The 12,386-nt window shown below is 32.2% G+C and overlaps 1 non-coding gene across 1 annotated transcript; it reads left to right on the top strand.

Annotated features, from left to right (window-relative positions):
- The first annotated feature begins 635 nt into the window (after positions 1-635).
- Positions 636-707, top strand: TRNAD-GUC (transfer RNA aspartic acid (anticodon GUC)). Its single transcript has one exon. It is a non-coding gene; the product is annotated as a tRNA-Asp (tRNA).
- The last annotated feature ends 11,679 nt before the right edge of the window (positions 708-12,386 follow it).

The raw sequence follows: 12,386 nt of genomic DNA, 5'->3' as shown, positions 1-12,386 counted from the left end.
AAGAATCTCCTACCCGTTCTCAGGGTTGTTTAGAAAATGACCTCGTAAGTGAATTCATTGATAAAGAAAGTGGAGTTTGGAAGGAAAATAAGATTCGAGGTTTAGTCCCTCTTGATATTTGAAATAAAATCAAATCAATTTTAACTCCTATGGGCAATAAGAAAGACAAATTAATTTAGAGCTTGAATCCGGTTGGCAAACTTTAAATCCTATAAACATCGTAAAAAAATTATACATAAATTTGTAAATATGAACTTTAGAAATAAGGGTCTTTTACCGAGTTGGGTTGGATTTGTGTTGGAGTGAGGTGGGATGTAAACGGGCTGATGCCATACCGAACCAACTAATTGACAATACTGTTTTGAAATGAGAATCCTTTTACATACACGAGAGCAATGGATAGAGAAAGATATGGCTGTTTGGCTTCGCATTCCAATGTACAACAGAGAATTAGAGATAAATGGATCGGGTTAATGTGTAAACACCTACCCACACCAGGCCCGACAACTCGAAAAGGAGAGGGACAGACTTGAGACTTCCTGTAGCGCTAGCATTCACCTCATTATTAATGGTGATCCTACGATTAATAAGGAAGTTGTTTGATTTATAAGCCCACCCAAGTGTTGATCGTTCGAGTCGTTGTAGTATAGTGGTGAGTATTCCCGCCTGTCACGCGGGCGACCCGGGTTCGATCCCCGGCAACGGCGTTTGGTTTTTTCCAGATAACCCAGCCCCATATGTTTTGTTGTAAAAGTGAATGAAAATAGTGGAAAATCAACCCTAAAAAAATATTAATTAAGTGATTAGGAAATAAATTTTATTATAAATTAATTATTAATGAAGAATTAATATTCTAAAACTTATTTTATTAATATTGACTATGAATTTATTTATTTTATTTTTAATTATTTGAAATTTTTAACATTTATTTCTTTTATTTAATCATTCATTAGTGTAATAATAAAATCATTATTTATTTATTCTTTAATTATTTGGCTAATTAATTATCATCATTAATTAATATTTGAAATTTTATTAGTTTATATTTTATTTATATGTTTGAATACATTAATAATTTTAATATTTAATATTAATCATTAATAAATTATTATATTATTTTTCATTCTTTAATTACTTTTTAGTTTATTTATTAATTTATTTTAATAAATTGTTAATAATAGAATAATTATGTATGTATTCATTAGTTAGTTAGTTAATTAATGATTAACTATTTATTGTTAATTATTAGTTACTTAATGATATTTTTATGAAGCAAGTTGGTATGATGAGTATGGGTCTTTAGAGTTTGATCATGAAATTCAACATGCAACTAAGTTTTAGTTTCCTAAGTCTTGGGATCATGTTTGATTGAGGGTATTAAATCCATAATGTCAGATGTTAATCTCAATGCTCTTGTTAATCAATGGTTAAATTTATTAGTGTAGTTTAGTTGGGCATTTGACATGAGAATTGTGTCAAAAAGAAAAAAAAAAAAAAAGAGGGAATTTTGGATTTCGATAAGTCTCATTGATTTTCTTGTTATGTGCTTACAAGTTTTAAGGTTTCAAAAGATGGTATAAAAGAGGTAAGGTGAAAGAACCGAACAAAAATTGAGTGCTAACAATTAAGAAAGTTCCCAAAGCTAGGATGAAGAGAATGATTGCGAAGAGAAAGGCCCTAATTGCAACGAGACTTCAACGTGCATTAAGACTTCAAAACATGGTAGTAACCATGATCTCTGAAGAAGGAACCAAGAGTCATCACATAAAGCTTCGACATCACACACACCACGAATCTTGCCTAGGATGTGAATTGCATATACTCGGGGAATAGTCGCCAAGGCACCTGAAGCGACCCAACAGACATCACTGCTTGAGACCACATGCTCACCGACCAGATGTAAACACTTCGTAGTCAAGTCCTAGAGCACAATACCCAACAAATATCTTGCTAAGCCCTCTAGCTTCCAAATGACACTCCTGATGTCGTCAACCACAAATTTCCTTTTGTATCACAAGCCTACTTGATTGTGTTAGTGACCCCTTTGTTTAGCCATCTGGGTCTATTGTTTAGGCACTGTTAGTGACCCCTTTGTTTGCCTTTCTCTCTTGTGGGTCTCATTCTTAAGCCACAAAGCTTCAAAGCCTTAGTACCATCTACCTATGTAGAGGTTAAGGTTGATAGGCCTTGTTAGGTTGTAAAACTGGAGTTTTAGTGTCGTTACAGTTGGCTTTCTTTCTAAGCTTTCCTCCTTTTAGAGATTACAAGCTGCACCAAATTCCTTCATTTTGCCCTCCATATGCAAAACCTCCCTAACTTTCATAAAAGATAACTTGAATATTCTGCCCTCCATTTCACATATATGCCACAAAAGTTTGATCCTTGTTGAAGTTAAGTAGGATCATTACATTGAAGAAATGTGAGATACATCTACCAGTTACCCCTCATTGTAGTCCCATCTAAGTAGAATTGCTTATGAGTTTGATCCTAACTAAAGTTAAGATATTACAATGAATCCCAAGGAAAAAAATAGGGTATGATGACATATGAAAACCAAGCATTAACAAGAGAACTAAGATCATCTCCACAATGCTTGAAAAAAAAAAAAAAAAAAAAAAAAGATCATCTCCACAATGTCTACAGCATATCGGGACACCTTAATTAGATGCTTAAAGATTGCATTCCAACAACAAGGGTAGTTTGACATTTTGTTTCTTTTTGTTAGCATTTAATGACAATATCAATTGTTAGAAAAAGTAGGAGTACTTTAATACAATATATAAATAATAAGGATAGAATTAGTCAATTAGCTAAACCATAAAGGTAGTTTAAGAAATTTGTCCTATAAAATATGTATATGTACATTTCTGAATGAAATCTATATATGTTTTCAATCAGTCTACTCTAGGGTAGTTTAAGAAATTTGTCCTATAAAATATGTATATGTACATTTCTAAATGAAATTTATACATGTTTTCAATCAATTCTACTCTTATATTAGGCCATAAAGCCCAATAAAAAGACGCCTATATAAAAATATATAAACAAATTATTTCAAACCCAACCAACCCACCCAAACTCAACTAACCTAACCCAACTTAGCTTGAGCTCAAGTCCTCTCAAATTGTGTTTGGTTAAACCCAAGATTGGGCCCGAGTTGATACTCAAGTTGGGCCAGGCCTGAACCTAAGTTTTGTGCCTTTAAGGTTGGGCTAGGGTTGACCTTCAACCAGAGCCAACCCACCCAAGTTGCACCTCTAATATAGGAATGCCAACAAACAGGTTGGATTTGACTCAATCGAACCGGATCAATCAAGACTTGTTCAAATTTGTAACTACAAATTTATATTTTCTTGAGCCATCTTCTTGCTATAATGTTTGCCAAATTTCAAAATCAATACAAATAGTGACGAATGGGACCCAAAGTGTCACATGGAGAAAGAGATTTTATAATGACAATTTTAAATATTATTTATAATTATAATAAGATTTTTAATTAATTATAAAAAGTTTACTTTACTTTTATTATTTGTCTTTTTGTATCATCTATTTTTTCTATCTCTTATTAGTATTTTAGATATTTTTTGTTCATCTTATTTCAATATTTAGGTTTTTAGCTTAAATTGTTTTCAAAAAAATGTTTTAACTTAAAAAATAATATTTTAATACATTGATGAAAAATTAGATACATGTATTTTCAAGGTGGAGAGAGATAGAGATAGAATTGGATATAGAGATATGAAGAGAGGGGAAAATACATTAAAATTAGATGGTTTATTTGGCATGCGAGATAAATTAGCAGATGTTTTTGGAGGATGAGATATTTTAGGAGAAATTTTAGGAGAGGAAATGATTTAGGTGATTGGGAGTGGTATTTTGAGGATAATTGAGAAGGCTATATTAGGGTAAGGGAGCAAAGAGAAGACTGCTGATGTGGCATGTCTTGTTTTAGTATATATAATAGTAAGGACCCATGCAACCCACAAGCTTTGTTAAGTGGAGACAAAAGGAGTTTTATGACATTTCCAATTGGCCCCATGTAAGATGAATCTATCCAAGCATTGTTTTTGGGTGTATTGTCTATTAAGTTTGTATTAATGTTGAACTTAAATTGCATTAATGTTGTTTACAGTGCACCAGCTTTGCTATTGATTTTAACCAATTTTTTATTATTTTAAAACTAAATTTAAACAAATGTTATTAATTATTGCTTTCAATGCATGGCCTTTTAAGCGAAATTAAAGTTGAAGGTGCCTTGAGAGCTATCAATGGAAAGTCAGTCCAAGTCAATCCTAGAGCTATCAATGGATTTTGTCTAACTAGATAGAATCGAACTGATTATGTCAATTTTAGTTTTGTATGTGCCATAATTAATAATTTGGTCAAGACCAATTCTTGTTCTAAATTGATTAAGACCCAAAATGATTATATAGTTAATAATATATAAATTTCTTGTGATTTTTGTTATATTTTATGTCTAAAGGGCAAAGCACTAAGATAGTTTTGGTTAAAACACCTATTTTATCAACATATAAACAATTAGCTATTTATTGTCATTTTTATTTAGGATCAATCATAAAAAATGACGTTTCATTTTTTTATTATCATAGATAATCACTAGTGGGAACCTGTGTAATGCATGGGCTTTGTAAGAAGAATTTTAGGCAAAAGGAGACAAGAAGGTAGGGGTCTAGCTTGGGTGGGCCCAACTCAAGCCCAACCCACCTCAACCAAAGCTTTTGCACAAGTTGGGCTTATGCCAAAAAATTTAGGCCTAACTTAAACTTAGGTTGGGCTTATTGGGTTGAAGTTTTGGGTAGCCTGAACTTGAATCCAACCCAATTTGAGCTCACCCAACATTTTATGATATACATGTCTACATTTTCTCAATATATTCTACTTGGAAATTGGGCTACAAAGCTCAACATTCCCAAAGCCCAAGAATGATTGCGAGTATAAAAATTATCGAAAAATTAGAGGTGGGTAGGGATATCAATGGACCGAGTTCGGATTGGACCCCATCTGAACCATAACCATTTGGATCAATTTGGATGGTTTGAAGTGTTACATCAGACTGTACTGGTCCAAAATTTGATTGTTCGGTAAATTAATGGACCAAAACAGATTAGTCCAAATACTCAATGGTCTGTTCAATTGTCCACTATCTCCCTCTGTTTCTATCAAGCATATGAGAGAGGCTTGTCTCTAGAATGATTTTATTAGGTTGTGTTTGATTTGAAGAGAAAGGAAGGGAAATGTAGGAAAACCTTTATAAACCTTGTATAGCTTTCCCTAGGTTTCCCTTCCAATTTCTCTATCTTTTCCTTCAAACCAAACATAGCTTTAGTTTGAGGTGTCTTCTCTCTATCTCTCTCTCCAGCGATATATCAGAGTGTTCTCAGACTTCTTTAACCAATGGCATATTACAGACTCTCTCTCTCTCTGTCCGACAGTATTTCAAAGAGCATTTTCGAATGATTTTAGCTATGATCTCTCTCTTTCTATGTTACATAGGATTTATCTCCGACAATGATTCCAGTCTGAGGTGCTCTCTCTCTCTCTCCGGCAGTATATCAAAGAGTGTTTCTAGACGATCTCTTATTTAACCATGAATGGCATATTAGAGAGCAATCCAACAAGTTGGTAAGACTAATTGATTATTCCCTTTTTTCTCTTTTTTTTTTTAATTTTTTCAACTGAAACAATCATTGAATCCCAATTTCACCTCAATTCATCTTTCTTAATCTTTTAAGATTCAATTCATTTGGTTTTATGAGGAGGAACTTAGTGCAGAAGTTTTGGATTTCATTGAAAAATATTGTTTATTTTGATTTGTAGAAAGTTATTTTCTTTTAATCTTTTTATTTTCTATTTTGATAAATTTTTATATTTTTTGAAAAATTTAATCATTGTTTTAAAAACCCAACCTGAACCAAAATCACTTTGGCCACCGGTTTTTAGGTCAGTGGTTTGACCATTTGGTTTGAATGAACGACCCATTCCAATGTAAAAAAAAATAAAAAATAATGAAAATAAAAATGACCAAAAACCATTGTTCGGATTGACAGTTCAACCACTTGGATCAATGGGTTATTGACCAAGTCAACAGTTTTTCACTAAGATATGACGAATTAAGGGTGAAATAGTACATGGTTTTAATATATTTCTATATTTTTTTAAATTTTATATAATTTTTTTTATGTTGCATTCAATTTGGACTAAATTGGACCCAATCCATTCCATTTGCATTTAATTGGATTGGATTGAATTGCAATAGGTGCTGTAGTTTTTTATGTACTTATTGGATTTCTCATGTTATTTTGGTGTTTTATTCACTTTGCATTGGATTGGACCCAATCTGGTCCATTTGCATTTTAATTGGACTAGATTGAATTACAACATGTGTTGTAGTTTTTTTATATATATTTTTTGGATTTCTCATTTATTTTGGTGTTTGATTCAATTTGGACCAGCATTTGCATTTTAATTTGACTGGATTAGATTGCAGCACGTGTTGTGGTTTTTTTATACATTTTTTTCTGGATTTCTCATGTTACTTTGGTGTTTGATTCAATTTGGATTGGATTGGAACCAATCTGGTCTATTTGCATTTTAATTGGATTAGATTGAATTGAAACAGGTGTTGTAGTTTTTTATATATTTTTCTGAATTTCTCATGTTATTTTGGTGTTTGATTCAATTTGGATTGGGTTGGACCCAATTTGATCCATTTGCATTTTAATTAGAATGGATTGGATTGCAGTAGGTGCTGTAGTTTTTTTAATATATTTTTATGGATTTCTCATGTTATTTTGGTATTTGATTCAATTTGGATTGGATTGGACCCAATCTAGTCTATTTACATTTTATTTGGACCGGATTGGATTGCAACAAGTGTTATAGTTTTTTTATATATTTTTCTAGATTTCTCATGTTATTTTGGTATTTGATTCAACCCAATCTGGTCCAATTGCATTTTATTTGGACTAGATTGGACTTAGTTTATATGGATTTGGTTCAGCCCATTTGTAAATGAACCAATATTGGATTGGACTGGATTGGACCAAACCCATTGACAGCCCTAGAGGTGGGAAATGGAAAAAGGATCTACTGAGGTGACTTCTTTAATTAGAGTGCAATTAAGAAACAGTACTTTGACGAGAGAGAGAGAGAGAGAGAGAGAGAGAGAGAGAGAGAGAGAGAGAGAGAGGAAATGTGGGAGAAGTTGGTAAAGTTTCATGCTGGTTCTAGCAGAGACTTGGGACTGAATCCTGCTTGCACATTGGTGAGGAGGTTCAGAGATTTGTGGGATGGGCTACCCTTGTTGTGGAGTTCACATCTGCACCCCACAATGCCCCACAGCATATCCTGACCTTGTATTGGGGTCATCTCCCGATGATAATATAGGAGATGATAAGACATCATCGAAAGATGTTCTCGATACAAAGTCAGGATGTACAGTGGGGCATTGTGGGGCGCGCCCCACATGTGAAGTACTCCTTGTTGTGTAGCCCCTTGGAACAGAAAAAGGCCCAGACCCAATATCCAGTTAACAATCAATTCCCTTTTTGGGTCGATATTATAGAACTTAATAATAATCGATTAGGACTTCTTCACCTTATCCTCAACCACACTACCAGACCCGACTCATTGACAATCTCTACCCCTAGATTTGTGGAGTGGAAATCTAAGAACATCCAAAATCAAAATCGTAGCACCAAAACGATACAACAGTAATATTACACCAATTAAGGAAAAAACGGGCAAAGAAAAGGAACAAAGGAAAAAAACTACAAAAGGAGAATATGAAGACTCATTCCATATATAATAAAGAAGAGGTCCATGACTGACGACCATGTTGACGAGCATTGTCATCGCTTTTACCCTCTGAATGGTAGGTTAAAGTTCGCACAGAACCTAAGTGACATCTGCAGCAAAACTGACAAATGAACCAGTGCCAAAGATGATCAAATATGGGAAGAAAGAATCCGAAATAAAACATTTTCAATTACAGTGGAGTATTTCTTTTTATTGGTTGAGGGCAAAAGAACTTCAACAAGTCATTGAGCAATGAGTAGAACGATTGGATTGGTGATTGAAGTAAAATAAATGGAACTGATCAACATGATGGACTTACAAATAGAAGACAATTTCTTAAATTTGCCTAAGGCACTATGTAGTGTAGCACTATCTCCCATCAGATGAAATTTCTACACAGAAATTACGTTCGGTCACCAATTCTCATAAAAGCAAAAAGCTAATGAAATTGAAATTCAATAACTTTATAAAATTAATGATATTGACTACAAAGGAAAAGTTACGCAGTTTCAACCATGTCAAATGAAACACATTGATAGGAGAAGGCAAGACAATAAACAATTTCTGTTTTTTTTTTTTTTTTTTTGTTGAAACCACCATTTGAGTAGAATATAAATAACATGAAAAAACATCGTTCAAACTTGAACCAAAAATCAAATGTGAGAAGTTTGAACCTCAAAAAATAAAAAATAAAAAAAGGACAAACACCAAAAAGCAACAACAAAGAAACCCCGAACAACAAACAAAATTGAGACCAGAAAACAATAATTGCAACCAAGGATCACCTTGACCTCTTATGGTAATGCCTCAAAGCTCCAATTGGAGGATGATTCTGCCATGATCGCATCCTTAATTACAATGCAATTATAGTAGGGGATGAAGAGAATAAAGATGGGGGACAAATGGAATGAAAAGTGTTTTGATCGTTGGAAAGTATCCCATTTTGCCAAATTTCTTTAGAAACGTATAGGCACCGAAGACTTTCCAAATGGGATAAAAGAGGATTGGGAGGAGAGGGTTGTTAATGTAGCTTCATGAGATATTAGGGAATGGGAAAGTAGGGGTGCAAATGGATTAGATCATGATCCGATTCGATCCAAAGTCCGATTCTATATTCTTTGATTCGAATAGTCCCATTTTGGATATTCAGATAGGATCAGATAATAGGATCTGATTAGAAATTGGATCAAATTCTGATCACCCCCTATCCAATTTGAGAAGATTTAATCCGATATATAAATAGATATAACACACATATATAAATAGACATGTGTGTGTTTGTGTTATTTATTTATTTATAAATGAGATAAGATACAACTACCACATCAAATTCGAATTCAATCCATGTTTATGAGATATGATCGGATCTTTGGATCGAAGTGCCGGATCAGATTCAGATATACCCTGGTTCAAATTCAATCCGATCCATTTACACCCTATGGGAAAGGGAGTATATCTTTCCTAAAAAAATAGGTGTTCACTACTTGAGTTTCATTAACAAAAGGGAGAGGGGAAAGGGAGAGAGGGCAAGCTGGGTTGGCAACTTGTGAGACTTAGGAAAGTAAGGCATTCTAGAAACGTTGGATTAGCGTGATGGAGAGGAGAAAGGAGAGGCCATCTAGCATGGCTATCTTCCTTTTAAGGCTAAGTTTGGGAGTGTTTAAAAGTAAGTATTATTCGAATGAACATTTATTTTGGGTCAAGACCACACCAATAAGCACTTATTTATGTTTAGGAAATAAGTGCTTACTCTAAGAAGCCCAAATTTTGGACTTATTTTTAAGTGCTTATTTCCTTTCTAGCTTATCTTAACCTACCACATCATTTTAAAAATACCTATACTATCCTTATTTAAAATAAATTCTTTTCACCAAATGCTCATAAGTTCTTATTAGAATAAGCACTTGTTTTTAAGCACTTATTAAAATAAACACTTCCGAACTTGGCCTTGGTATATATTTAGTAGATATCGATAGATACATGCTATTGTTCAAAAAGCCAAATCTTTTGGAGTCGTTTGGACAAATTTCCCAGGCAGCCGTTTAGCGCATTAAAAATATTCCTCCCCGAGTTCACTATTTTTATGGCAGTGCCTTGCGAAGGCAATTCTAGTGGCTGCATCTATAGTTCCTTTCTCTAAGAAGGTTCAATCCACCTCCACTATTTGTGGTAAAGTGATGAGATGGTGTCACATTTTTTTTCACATGGTCAATGACCAAAGTGGTCAGTTTGCTTCCTGTCTCTCAATTCGAGTGAACACTCATCCCAATTGTTGGAGGCATGGTTTGGAAATTTTCACCATTCTTTGGATGAGAATCATGTTTGGGTTTGATCGATTTTAAGAATCATTTTGTTTTTAGAAAGAATTACATCCCAAAATGCACAATTGTGAGAAGTGGAGTTTTTTCACTTCTCAGGATGACAAATTCTCAACTATTCTTTCTACGAGCGCCCTTTATTTACAAACACGTGTGCCCATATTCCACATGCGAAACATGGGCATTCACATTATTTTGCTAATTAAACGATAACAAGTTAGAAAAACAACCCTAATTGAACATTTTGGATTCTTTTTCTCTAACAACTCTGGTATATATATTCCAAGTTCAAGCACACCACCAATCGATCGTTCTCTTCTCTTCAAGGTAATGCGTTTATTTCATTTTTTTAACAAATTTCTTCTATTTTCCACTTCTTTATCATTGTCCCTCTCTTTGCATATTCCATTTATAGTTTTCTTTTACAAGTTCAGGCTCTGGTATTCCATTTCTTTTACAAGAAGTCAACTAAACTCGATGCTAGCTTCCTTCTAGCTAAAATATATAATGCTTTGTTCCAGCCATCAATGCTTCCTTTTGGGCAAAATAGCTACAAGATTGATATTATTTTGGTTATTTTTTTTATATCTGTGGGTTCATTTCCTTATTATGTCCGCTTTCTTCTTCTACTCAAATTATGTTCCCCTCTTTTCAGACAAACAACTAACTGGAATGACATCTCCATTTTTGCAACATCCTACAAAAACTAGGTAAAGATCTGTTCTACACAAATTTCTTCTTTCAATTGTTATATTTTTGTCTAAAATGGTTTATTCTTGGTGCGTCCTAACAAGAATCAAATGACTCTTCTAAACACTAGTAAATGTGAACGTGCATTGTACATTGAAATTTTAAATTACAATGATAATTATTATCATCACCATTATTATTATTATTATTATTATTATTATTATTATTATTATTATTATTATTATTATTAATTACTTTTGTATTTCATTTCCGTGATAAATAAAAAATATGATGAAATATATAACATTAGAAATGTCCCCAAATGTTTTCGACAAAACTGTATACTTTTTATTTTTTGTGTTCTATCTTTTTTAAATATGTATTATTCATTGTTAATAAAAATATTTCTTACATTTCATACTTAATTTTATTTAGTATAATGAATATATAATATTAGAGATATGCTCAATTCTTTTTTTTTGTATTTTTATATATTATTATTTGATTATGGCAATATTGTTGGTTAACCCATTTGACCAAAATGGTTGAATTGCTTACCCACCACTGAGAGGGAAGAAAATGATTTTATTTTCATATTATTTTTCAAAATACTTATTTTTATATTATTAAAATCAATGTTGTGGATTTAATTAATAGAAATTAATGATGGGAAAAATATATCTTAAATATAGGATTTAATGAGAGAATATATCTTAGATATGAGACTTAATGAGAGAAAATAGGAAAATAATTTATTTCCAATTGGTTTTAAATTTTATATTCCATTTCTATCATTAATTAAGGTATTTCTTATTTATCATACTTATTCTTGTCTAATATGATAAATATATGATATTAAAGATGTTCCCAAAATTTTCTTTAATTTTTATATTTTTTGCATTTTATCAAGTTTTAATTCTTTTATTTAATCATGGCAACAATGCAACATGGGTTGGCCTATTTGAGCCAAAATTTTTTATTTTCTCATCATCACATAAAAATACTGCTTTTCCAAGTCAATTTAAAAAATATAAGTTTTTATGTTATTAGAATTATTTATGTATGGATTTAGTTAGTGGAATTTAGTAATTAAAAGAAACAAAAATGCCTTAATGTATGGTTAAATGAAGGTGAGTGAGAATCCTTTAAGTGGAATTTAATGAGAGAGAATTTAATGCAATTAATAATAGTATTCAAATTACTTTTTCTGCCCTCATAATAGATAGGGACCCTATTTCAACTAAGGGTATTTTAGTCCAAAATTTTTCAAAAAATCTTAGACCCTATTTGTACTTTAATTTCTATATTTCTTTTGCATTTTATCAAGTTTTAATTTTTTTATTATTTAATTGTGGCAACAATGCAACATGGGCTAGTTTATTTGACCCAAAATTGTTTAATTTCTTACCACCACATAAAAGTACTACTTTTCCAAGTCAATTTCGACAGTACAACTTTTTATGTTATTAGAATTATTTATGTATGGATTTAATTAGTGGAATTTAGTAATTAAAAGAAACAAAAATGCCTTAAAGTTATCATTAAATGAGGGTGAATGAG

This window comes from Nelumbo nucifera, chromosome 5, assembly GCF_055504915.1.
Source record: "Nelumbo nucifera cultivar China Antique chromosome 5, China Antique-T2T, whole genome shotgun sequence".
Lineage (NCBI taxonomy): Eukaryota > Viridiplantae > Streptophyta > Magnoliopsida > Proteales > Nelumbonaceae > Nelumbo > Nelumbo nucifera.
This window is presented reverse-complemented; position numbering and strand designations above follow the sequence as displayed.